This window comes from Lissotriton vulgaris, chromosome 2_1 (assembly GCF_964263255.1).
Source record: "Lissotriton vulgaris chromosome 2_1, aLisVul1.2, whole genome shotgun sequence".
Classification (NCBI taxonomy): Eukaryota; Metazoa; Chordata; class Amphibia; order Caudata; family Salamandridae; genus Lissotriton; species Lissotriton vulgaris.
Window position 1 is genome coordinate 844,657,550 of NC_141687.1, and position 12,748 is coordinate 844,670,297.

Sequence of the window (12,748 nt, forward strand, 5' to 3'; positions counted from 1 at the left end):
TGCACTACCCAAACACACTTTCTCAGTCTCACCTCCATTCTCTCTTGAGAGCATTCTCACACGCTCGCTCCCACTGGTTTTATAGGACCGTACCAAAATGTACCCAATCCCTACACACACTGCAAAACACACAAACTCTTCTGCTTGTGTCACATATATTACATAAACACTCCAAAAAGGAAAAAGTAATTTGCTGGCATATCTAGCCATTAGAACAGCCGAGCTATGGGACTGTCACCCTCTCTTTGTGAGGTGCTCACAAATCCCAAAGCCCCCCCACCCCCTCCTTCCAGTCCTGACTGGCCATTAAGAACTCTGCGTATGCTCTCTGCCTGTCCAGCCTCCAGAAGGTTCTGGAATTATGTTCATCTGCTGCTCTCACTAATGAGAAAATCGTTTGTGCATCTCTGATTTGCCTGCAGAATTTAAATATCTCAAGGTTGCACCCTTCACAAAAATATTCTTTCCCCGGTGTGCTGATGCTTGGAGCAGTGTCGGAATATTCCTATTAATTTAGCTTCCTCTAAACAATCCGGCAGGAGTCTGCGGTGTCTCCTGTGCTAGTCTTAAAGAGAAAGCGAACGTTACGAACGTGAACAGGTCTATCTATTGCGCAGAGCTCGAGTCGTCCTGTGTTTTAAACACCATTAGCACAGCACACGTAGCAGTAGGTTTAGGGTAAGAGTCACTATAAACTTTTTTTGCACCACGACCCAATTTTTTGAGCGACAAACTTTCATGACTCACCTAGCTTTAATGGACATGAAACAGGGTGACTTTTTAAACAACCTTGACAGCGCCCTTTTATATCAAACTGGGCAAGAAATTGATCTGCCCATAAAAGCGGCAGAGGGTGAACTGCACTGGAATCAGGTGGAAAAACATTTTCTAGAGTTGGGTGCTAACTTGTAGCATCTATTCCCAAAAATGGTAAAGCTCCTGAAATGTTGGGGTGTGGATACTAGTGATTTTAGCAAATTTGAGAAACTCCTTCTGCAGTAGAGTACGGGGATACGGCTTCACATCTATTTTTGTGTTTAAACGAGGCACAGTGGTGCATTTTGTGTATATATATATATATATATCTCAAAAGATTCCTCGCCACACGACAAGCGTTTCCCCGCAATTACCAAAGGAGAAAAATGACGATGAGCAAAAACCCAGGTCTGGTGCAATTCTTTCAGTGCTTTATTTCGTGCATGAAATCATCAGCATGTCCGCCATGACGCGTTTCTCCTCTCTGCAGAGGCTTGATCACATGACATGTTGCATAGCAATGGGGAGGGTACTTATAGTCCACAAAAGGGCGGGCATTATTCACTGCGCTCAATGTAAATAATCATAAACATGGAAAACATACTTGCACGGAATATTTCATAATTGAATACAAGACACAGTGTCTAAAATCAGAGAAAAATTCCCATATTAAAACCACGCTATACAGGTAATAAATATGTGCAAATATACAAATCTAGTATAAATACTTTATAATTTATATGCACTACATTAAGTTTTCCACGTATAGCAGCCAAAAACATATTACCCAAGTGGGTGTTATACTAAAATGAGCAACTTGACTATATCAATTTTATGGACTGTATGTCGATCCCGCATGTGCAAAAATTTAAAGTGCTGTATTGTGTGCAAATTTCGCATTAAAGTGAAACTTGTGCAATTCTAAAAACTATTCCTTAAAAGCTACTTGGGTGTGAGGAGTTCACCTATGTGTGCACTTCATATGCTGTTTATCCTTCCTCTTATATAACAGAACCCACAAATCTATCTTGATAATTTCATTGCTCCACTTTGTAGTTGTTCCCATTCCTACAATACTTATCTCCTGTTCGTGGCTACTTATCCCGGAACTACAGGCAGGTGTACAGGTCTTCAGTTGCATTAAGACCTGCCGGAGTCTTACTGTCTAATTCAAGTATGTATGTTGTTTCCAGTAGTCGTAGCTGTGCTTCTCGGTTCCCTCCTCGTTTTAGTGGGAGCACAGTATCCATTAAGTAGTACTGTAAGTATTTGGGATCACTCTCCTGCGTGCTCTCAAAATTACGGGCAACTGGGTAGGCTTGGTCGTTCCCTTTAATTGCCTTAATGGGCTGCAGTATCAGTTTGTGGGCGGGCAGCCGGGTACTCCCTGCATACTGCAACCCACACGGACACTGCAGCACATATACTGCATAGTCTGTCTTGCATGTGAGTCTCTTTTTAATAAGTACCGGTGTTTCTTTGAATGGGACTGAAGTGGGTTTTGTTGCAACCGTATCTACACGCTTTGCAACTTGAACATTTCTTAAATCCCTTACTCAGTGCCATCCATGTATTTGGTACTGTGATCTCAGGACAGTTGCTCACTAAGTTGCTCGCCATTGATGGTGACTTTCCGAAGGTTAGATCTGGTTTCCTTGGAACTAACCTACCAATGACCGGATCCCCTGCCACCAGATTCCAGTTTCTATAGAAAATCTTCCTTATGTCATTATGCTGTCTGTTAAACGTCAATATGGCTCTAGGCGCAATCCTCGTCTTATCCCCCACATTAATTGTCTCTTTAGATTTTGGGGTTAAGGCTTGATCTCTTGATATCTCTCGAGACCGAGATATCGCTTTCTGGAGGACCTCCTCCGAGTATCCCCTAGCCAGGAATCTTATTCTGCTTTCTTCTTGGACCTTGTGACATTCTTGATCTGAGCTGCATATTCGTCTAATACGCAGCATCTCCCCAAAGGGAATGCTGCTTATTAGGTGATGCGGATGTTGACTATCCGCATGTAATATTGTGTTGCCCGCAGTGGGCTTCCTATGCAGCTTCGTGGCCAACCCTGTACTCTCTACATATACTTCAGTGTCCAGGAAGCAGACAGATTTAACATCTATTGTGGCAGTGAATTGTAAATTTAAGCTGTTTTTATTTAACTCCTCCACAAAATGTTGTGCTTCTTCCCTAGCTCCCCGCCAAACCATAAACAGATCATCTATATATCCAAGATATAGGGGTACATGATTTTGCATGGTGGCTTTGTGTTGACAACTGAGGACTTGTTCCTCCCACAGTCCCATGTGCAAACATGCGAAACTGGGGGAAAAACAGGCCCCCATGGCCACTCCTCTGATCTGCTGGTACACTTGATTATTAAACATGAAGAAGTTTTGTTCTAAGCAATATATATATATATATATATATATATATATATATATATATATATATATATATATATATCATGTTTATTGATCACAGCCCTAACTGACCTAAAAAAAAAATCAGAAAAACGTTGCCATCCTGCAGATCTAATGACTTGAACTATCTACTTAACTACAATGATCTTGATCCATATGCTGGTCTCAGATCTAGTGATCTATGACACAGTTTATTTCACCGAGCCAGCTTTTTCTTCATTATCACAATGAGAACACCTTCAAATAAGTGAGTTGAGCATCTCTGCTGATCAAAAAACATTTTAATTAAATGGACTAAACTTTGGCTCCTTGTATAATATGAATCCAGCCCTCATACAGGGTACACATGACCTGACTTGCCTCTTAGTTCACTAAAAGCATTGTCAGGGCGGGAACAGAAATGTTTCTCAGTTCATATTCAAAAACTTTCACTTTTAATAAATATTTTAATAAAGCGTGTTGTGGTAGCACACTGTAGTTTACAGGCAGCACATTTTCCATTGAAATGGCGCAACATTTCCCACTAATGTTTTTTTACTGATTAAACTATTCAATGATCCTATTTAAATCTTTGTTTCCATCACACTTCAGTATAAAAAATAATATGCTTTACCAACTACTGGTACATTTTGAAATATTTGTACTGTTCTTTTTCCAGGTTTTTGAATATGTGTATTATTTTTTAAAAAAAGGGCATCCTACAGCCTTTCGTTTCTTATTCCCATGTTGGACTGTTCACTTCACAAAACCCTACAACTTAGCAGTCGGAGAAAGAAAAATAAACCCCAATCTCCAAGATAAAATGAGCGTCAGTTTGTAAGAAGACATAAGCTGACATTTGACCCAGTAGGCTTTTCTTGGAGCTGGTCAGGTTCTTCGTTGCTGAGCTCCAGGGGACCAGGCTCAGGGGTGGTTTTTTCTGCGACGATCGGCGGAGGAGGTTCGGGCCACCCCTGTTCCTCTGGGCTGGAGATGGCGCGGGCAGCCATGGATCGGGTCGTTACACAGACCCTTTCCGGGAGACCAAGCATCCCCAGGTGCTCTCTTCGCTCAACGGCTGACCAGGGCGAGCTCTCGAGGTCGTTTCCCAGAAGGCAGTCCACCGGGGCATCGTCGCGGACAGTCACTTTTAGCATGCCGGACACCCCCCCACTCAAAGGGGACGCGGGCCATCTGGCACAGGCTTTCGGAGTTGTCTGCCGACCGTACTGGACAAAGTACATTGGGTAGGATTTGGTCGGGGGTCACCAGATGGCAGCGGACGGCGGTCACACTGGCCCCTGTGTCACGGAGGGCTTCAGCCCGGCGTCCATTGATGGTGACCCACTGGCTGTATTTCTGCGTGTTAGCAGGAATGGTAGCCCGCGGGATCATGTCCCTCTCCCCTAGACAGACCAGGGACATGGCGGCTGGCTCCCACTCGGGCTGGTATTGCTCGCACTCTTCGGCTTCTTCTTGGCCTGGTTCTTCTCCCAGGGCGACGGCGGTGATCTGGCGGTTCATGGGGCTCTGATTTTTCGGGCAGTTGGGATCATTGGCGTAGTCGCCGGGTCGCTGGCATTTGTGGCAGGTGACGTTGGAGCGGAACCCGGGCCGCGTTGGAGGGCTTCCTCTTCTGGCCGGGGGCGGGGGATTGCTAGTGGGGGGCACCGTGACGGTGTCCCGGCCCCGACCCTGGCCTCCTCCTCCTCCCCGGGGGCGGTGGGGCCCCTGGGACGCTCTGTTCTGTTTGCTGGACCAGCTCCGAGGGACCCGTGTGCTCTCCCATCGGTCTACTTCGATGGCGAGTTTCCGAGGTTCGGTCAGCTTACTATCGAGGAGGTGCTGCCTCAGTTCTACGAAACAATTATTGGAGAGGTGCTCCCACACAATAAGGTTGAATAATTGCTCGTAGGTGGTGACCTGGCTGCCCTTGATCCATCCCTCGAAGGCTCGGCTAAAAAAGTTTACGTACTCCACCCAGGTGGTACCGGGGATTCTCTTACAGTCTCGAAATCGCTGCCGGTACATCTCGGGCGTGAGCCCATAGCGAGTGAGGAGGGCGGCCTTCAAGTGGTCGTAGGATGTCATCTCATGGTCGGGGAGTTGCAGCAGGGCATCTCTTCCTTCGTTGACGAATTTTCCCCATAACCCGGCTCCCCAGTCGCTCCGCGGAATTTGGTGGGAGGTCATGGCCACCTCGTAGGCCTTAAACCATTGCTGGATATCATCGTTCCGGTAGTATTCCCGGACGACGTCCTTGGGGATGTGGACCTTGGGGTCCGCAGGGGAAGCGGGACTCTGGTTCCCGGGGACGCCGAGGTCTTTGTTTTGCCGTCGAATTTAGAGTTCTTTTAAATTTCGCTCATGCTCGTATGCTAGTCTCTTTTCTTCCAGCTCCCTCTGGCTCTTTTTCTCTTCTCGTTCTTCCCTGAGCCGTAAGTGTTCGAGGGTTATCTTCTGTTCTGCCAGTTTGAGTTCTCCGTCTAAGCGGAGTCGAGCCAGCTCCAACTCATGGAGCCGGCTTTTCTCCCGTTCTTGGGCCTCTTCGGACGAGAGGTCCGCTCTTCTTCCTTCCACAGGGGTGGTACTTGTTTCTGCGGTCTCGAGGCTTTGATTTTGGGGTGGGGACGTTTCCGTCTCCACCCAAGATTCCAAGGCGTGCTTGAGGTCATCTTCTGTGCTCAGTCCCGTGGTAGCAATGCCCAAATCTATGCAGAATTGCTTTAGTTCTTTGTGGCTGTATTCTTCCAGCTGTTCCATCTGAAATTTTTCGGTTGTTCCACTCTCTTTTGTCGTCATGGCTGCTGTGTGTCGTGGGGTGAGTTACTCTCTGTTCGATTATGCGCCGGCTCGGATCGCGCCGCTGGCCACCAATGTTAGACGGGAACCCGGAGGGTCGGCCGAGCAAGGGGGAGAGGCCTCCTGGCGAGGGCCCTCTCCGGTAATCGTACGGACGAGTAACTGCCCCCCCCCCCCCCACAGATGGACACCACACCAAGATAGGTTATGTATACTTTTATAGGTATTCTTAAGCAGGTTCACTTGACGATACAGTGGGGACCAGGATTCGAGGATCCTGTCAATTCTAGTCTCTTTGGGGAAAGGGGTAGCGGGACAGTCTGAGTACCGATCCGGTACGGGTGTAGCAGGGGTGGAGCTCACAATCCTCGAGCTGGAGGGTTCGCAAGGAGGGGCCGCGGCAGCGCCAGCAGGCCTTCAAGATGGTTCACGAAGAGGATGAGCCGCGGCAGCAGGCCTTCAAAGCTAGTTCACGAAGAGGATGAGCCGCGGCAGCGCCAGCAGGCCTTCAAGATGTTTCACGACGAGGATGAGCCGCGGCAGCGCCAGCAGGCCTTCAAGATGGTTTCACAAAGAGGGTGAGCCGCGGCAGCGCCAGCAGGTCTTCAAGATGGTTCACGAAGAGGATGAGCCGCGGCAGCGCCAGCAGGCCTTCACGATGGTTTACGAAGAGGATGAGCCGCGGCAGCGCCAGCAGGCCTTCACAATGGTTTACGAAGAGGATGAGCCGCGGCAGCGCCAGCAGGCCTTCACGATGGTTTAATGGCGAGTTTGAGCCGCGGCAGCGCCAGCAGGCCTTCAAAGGTGGTTCACGAAGAGGAGCCGCGGCAGCGCCAGCAGGCCTCCAAGGATGAGTTCGCCTCGGTGTCTCTCGACTCCAGTATACAACTGCCTTCCTGCTCTAGAGCTACCCCAGTTATAGGTCTGGCCCCCTTTGATGTCCGGACCCTCGCACTTGGAGGTCGGGAGGTCCGGGATGAGGGAGTCCAGACACCCAGCAGGGGGGTGGAGCCAGCGCCCAGGGAGGCCGAGGGTGATCGAAACCGGGCGGAGGGGAGCCATCGACACTCCTTCGCCCATTGACTTGCCAAGTGGTCTCTCTACCCCCTGGGTGGATGGTGGTGCCTCGATGTCGGGGCCTGGCTGGGCCCGAGGCCGAGGTCGACCTGAGGCCACGAGGCCTGGTCGTGGAGTGTCCAAAATGGCGGCTGGGCCGGAGACCGTGGTTCGGGAAGGGACCCGGGCCAGCCGAGACTGTTGTGTTCATGAGCCAAGGTTCTGTCGGGGAAGGGCCGTGGGTTGACCCGACGGGTTGCAGGAGTTGTTCTTGTCCGGGAAACAGGGGTAGCAGGGGTCCGCGACCCGCCAGGCGGGGAGGGGTCGGGCATGCCACGAGGCCTGTCCAACACTCATGACGAGCTGAGTTCGTCACAGCTGCACCCGTTCCCGTGGAACGCTCAGCACAGCAGGGGAATTATCCCCGCGTGTGAGCGTTCCACAGCTCATGACGAGCTGAGCTCGTCATGAGCACTGGAGCGCCGTGCCTCATATGAGCATGGAAGGTGTTAAAACGTTAGCTCCCCGTCCTCCATTCATCCCTTCCCACCATGTTGCTCAGGCACCATCCAAGCACCCAGCAGCAGTGCTGCGTGCCCTTCTGCTCCCAGGCCTTCAAGGCCACTATCCGCACCGGTACCCAAGTCATACAGTCACACACAAGCCTCCAAGGAGCCTAGAACAGGGATACCAGTGGACTTTTTGGCGTGTAATACTCAGTCATCGCCTGCTGTTCAGACACGTGACTGAGCCTCTTTGCTTTTGCATTGCCAAGACCATTTTCTTTTATCAATTAATATCTGCACCTATAGTTCCGCCCAGCCAGCCTTGCAAGCTCCCTGTACCCACTGACAGCTGAACCCCGTGCCTGGCTGTCAGTGTCCCCGAGCCTAGGCAATGTTCAGGCAGAACATGAAGCCAGGCGCCACTGCCTGCTGCCACGTGATGGGCTGTGGGTGACGATGCAATCACCTGGGGCGCCTCGACGCAGGAGCGGGCGCGAGGGCGCCGACCAGTGACAGATGAAATTAGAATCGGTGACGCGCACGACAGCCGGGCACGTGTGCTGGGCCGCCTGACGTACCGGTTATTAATGGTCCTCGCACACGTGTCGGGGGCCCCGCCATATTATGCCTTGTTTCCGTGAAGTGTTGACAGTTGTGTTGTGCTTAATAAATTTGTTGAGATTTATAAGCATTGTTTACAGAACCTGTTCGCCTGCTGAAACTCCAGCAGCATCTGTTTCTCTGTGCTAATTAGCTGCTAATTACGAATGAGCTTTGTGTGTCTTTGTCAGTATAACTGGCTCATGCATTTTGTAGGGAACATTAACAAATTGATTTACATAGCGGCAACCCAATCAGGAGAGCAAACTGAACAGCGAGCATCTTAAATTACTGCTCCGCCTCTTTCGGGCCCTTAGGACAACTTTTAATGTGTAGAATTTGCTCGGAGACTACCGGTCTACAGCTGCAACTTGTTCTGTCTGACTGCCTGTGTGTGACTTCTCTGCGTCTGCCATTGCATTTGTACTACTACTACTACGTGGAAGGTTCTCCAACTGCCTGTGTATGCTTGTTTTTGACTGCCTATGTCAGAGTGCTTTTTTGACACGAGTGGGGTTGCTCTGACTGATTTATCCGTATATTCTGTGGTTTCCTGTGGTTGGTTACCTGTGTCACCTGTGGGAGGATGTTCTGTGGTTGTCTGTGTGTGATTGCCTTGGGGCTGCTTTACGAGTGGCTGCTTCTGGGATGGGTGTACCCGTGGCTGCTTCTAAGCTGCAGCGCTGTAAATCCTTCCAGGTGATTTGCTCGTTGATTGATTGTGTGTTGCAGTTCGGGTTTGGCTGTATCCTTGCACTCCTTTTTTTGTTGCTTCTTATCTTTTTTCTTCACATTAATGTATGTCATGTTTTCATTAAGCTGTTAGATGACCAGGAATTCTGAAAGGTAGCACACTTTCTCCCCTTTGGTGACTTAATGGCTACATTCTGAAAGAAAGCAATTGGCTACTTTTTGATGGCAACCATAGCTTATTTTAATAATTGGCTTGAAAATGGCAGCACCAGTCTTCAGAAGGGCCCATACCCCCACATAGGTATTTTTTCGAGTATCCTTGTCATTGACTTGCTTTCAGTCATTCTCATTGTCCTCTGTGAAGGAAATATCCGAAACCTGCGGTTCCAAAACACGCAGATTTAAAATATTAACTGTTTGGTGAGTGACTGTTACTCATTACACTGTACTTTCTTTGCACTTGATGAGCTACGCAAAAGGTGGCATTGATATGCCAGCACATTTTTTTGTGTGTCTTTTATGAAACAAAAACTCTAGTATTTATCTTCTTTATTTTGTTAATCTCCACGGAGAACCTGCAACCCCTTCAGTTAAAACAGCATAGACTATATTAGTAAAAGGCAAGGGACACTGGCACACATGCCCTCTCGCACCTCTACATCTAGGTAGCATGATGGCATTCAAAAAATAGGTTAATGCTTTGTCCGTTGTACTGTATTCTGCAGTGTTTCTTTAAAAACAAATGCATATTGATTTAATAATTTAACCCACATTTTTGCGAGTATTGCCCCTTTTTCACATTTGCCATCAAAGGTACTTTATGCTTTGGAAGTCCAAGCTTGTCAAGCTTTTGATTGATTGACGCAACCTTTTCACAGTCACATGAGCCAAGTTGGTATCTTCTAAAATAAATTGTTAGGCTACATATTAATGATTTTTGCAGCGAGGCACTTCAGAACGTTGGTCCGTACACTTCCTAATTACAATACGTCAGTAAGCAGAACATTTTACATTGAGATCAGTAATGAACACAAACCCTTGCAGCCCCTGCTGTGCATGGGACCGCCACCCCTTCCAGGGCCCCACACTAAGCCCAAGGTCAATTATTATCTGTGAGATATTGAAGACTCAGGACCCTCTCGGGGGGGGGGGGGTCATTTTACGTTACAACACTGATTGAGGTTGCATTTATATAGTGCTTACTACCCCTGATGTGGTGTTTAAGTGCTTTATAGGGAGTCCGACACTAACCGGGAACCCCAAGTTAGTGGTCAGTCCATTGGTTATTGGGGTTATTCCTGCAAGCTAAAGGAAACCATTCTGTGCTTTTACTCTTGTTTCTTTGTGGCACATTAGTGATTTAGGTGTGATCATTAGAGGGAAGCTATGTGAGAAGTAAATGTTTGCTGGAATAATTCATGTTATGATTTTAAAAAAAGGGTTAAGATAGACATGCATGATATTCCAAAAAAGCGCTTCAACGCCTCATCAGGGGTAGTAAGCGCCATATAAATGCAATTCCAATTAAACTTAGTGTACTTGATGTACAAAAGTGGCATGTAGAAGGGAAGCAGAGATGCCTTCAAAATTAACAAGCATTTACAATGCAATGGTCTCATCTTTGTTAAAGTTAGAGCTATTGGCATTGCAAATGTTATTGTTTTCATTTATTGTTTTTTTTTTAAAACCAATAAATATATGGTATTGTCATTTACAATGGCAATAGGTAAGCATTAGAGAGTAGTAGAGAGCATTAGCAGTGATTAATAGTAGAGTGACAAGTTGATTAATAGAGAGTGTACTTGTATAGAGAAGAGTAGGAGTGAGTTGTAGGAAATAGTAGTTAGTGAGTAGTGTAGATTAGTGGAGAGTAGTATAGAGTGGGAAGTAAATAATGTGTAGAGAGCGTGTAGGATTTAGTGAGTAGTAGAGACAGAGTAGTAGTGAGTAATGAAAAGTACTAGATAGAAATATATGTAGTGTAGTGAGTTATATATAGTATATTGAGTAGTATATGTATTTAGTAGTGAGTAGCGAATGACTTAAAATAGAGTATATATTAGAGAGCACTAGTCAGTACTTTTTAGTATTTTAGTATTAGAGTGTAGTAGAGAGTAGTAGAGAGTGAGTATAACATTGTGGATAGTTTAATTTAGTGAGTTGTGAGGAGTGTGCCTTGTATGTAGTAGAGAGTAGTTACAGGGTGTATTCGAGTGTGATTAGTTGAGTTAGTAGTAGAGTGTGAATTGAGAGTAGTACAGAGTAGTAGAGATTGAGTAATGTGTGAGTAGCTTACAGTAGTAGTAGTAGATTGAGTAGTTAGTAAAGTGTAGTAGAGTATTAGATAGTTATAATACAGAGTGAGTAGTAATGAGTGAGTAGTATTTTGTAGATTATAGTTTTTAGAATAGTTTGAGTAGGGTATTATAAACTGACACACACACAGCCACACAAACAGAGCCACCAACACACACACACACACACAGAGCCACACACACATAGTCACACACACAGAGAGCCACACACACACACACACAGAGCTACACACACACAGAGCCCACACACACACACAGAGCCCACACACACACACAGAGCCATACACACACACGCACAGAGCCATACACACACACAGAGCCACACACACACAGAGCACACACACACAGAGCCATACACACACACACACACAGAGCCACACACACACAGAGCCACACACACACAGCCACACACACACAGAGCCACACACACACAGAGCCACACACACACACAGCCACACACACACACACAGCCACACACACACACAGCCACACACACACACAGAGCCACACACACAGTCACACACACACAGAGCCACACACAGAGCCACACACACATACATAGTCACACACACAGAGAGCCACACACACACAGAGCCCACACACACACACAGAGCCATACACACACACACACACACAGAGCCATACACACACACACAGAGCCACACACAGCCACACACACACACAGCCATACACACACACACAGAGCCACACACACACACACAGAGCCACACACACACAGAGCCACACACAGCCACACACACACACAGCCACACACACACACAGCCACACACACAGCCACACACACACCCACACACACAGAGCCACACACACACACAGAGCCACACACACACACAGAGCCACACACACACAGAGCCACACACACACACAGAGCCACACACACACAGAGCCACACACACACAGAGCCACACACACACAGAGCCACACACACACACACAGAGCTACACACACACAGAGCTACACACACACACACACAGAGCTACACATACAGAGCTACACACACTCACACAGAGCCACACACACACACAGCCACACACACACACAGCCACACAGCCACACACACAGAAAGCCACACACACACACACAGAGCCACAGACACATACATAGCCACAAACGGCCCTCCTTTCCTCCTTTAAATATTTAAGATACAGCGTCACCGGACAGGCTCCAGTATCCTTCTTCAATGAAGATTCACGGATCCCCTATCCTCAGTGGTATGTGGGGACTTGCTATTTATCCCCGGAGGGGGACCCTTTCCCCTCAGGTAAAGGTCAGGCTCGCCATATTTTCATAGAGTATCCCCCTGCTCGCCTTATCCTCAGAGCTAGAGAGAGACCTGATTATTTATTGAGACAGATCCCGACATGTTTTCAAAGTCGCTCCATTTCAAAACAGGGCCCTTTTCCCCGTCACTCAAACGGAGGAGGTCGGTCCCTCAAAGCAGGGGTAGAGAGTGTCCCATCATCTTTTAAAGAAGTCCGCTTGGCCTAGGCGTCGTATTTCCTTGGGTACTATTGCCAACCCATTCCCATTGACAGAAGTGCCAGTCGAAGAGAATAAGCAGCACCATCAGAACACGACACCTAATTGAAAGTG

The 12,748-nt window shown here is 47.6% G+C and overlaps 1 protein-coding gene and 1 pseudogene across 5 annotated transcripts in view; one reads left to right on the plus strand and one right to left on the minus strand.

Annotated features, from left to right (window-relative positions):
- The window catches only part of AGAP1 (ArfGAP with GTPase domain, ankyrin repeat and PH domain 1), a 1,113,642-nt gene that overhangs the window by 664,579 nt on the left and 436,315 nt on the right, over nucleotides 1-12,748 (plus strand). The gene's annotated exons all lie outside the window — the stretch shown is intronic.
- LOC147731275 (nucleoside diphosphate kinase B pseudogene) overlaps nucleotides 1-12,748 on the minus strand; it is a 47,159-nt pseudogene that overhangs the window by 13,843 nt on the left and 20,568 nt on the right.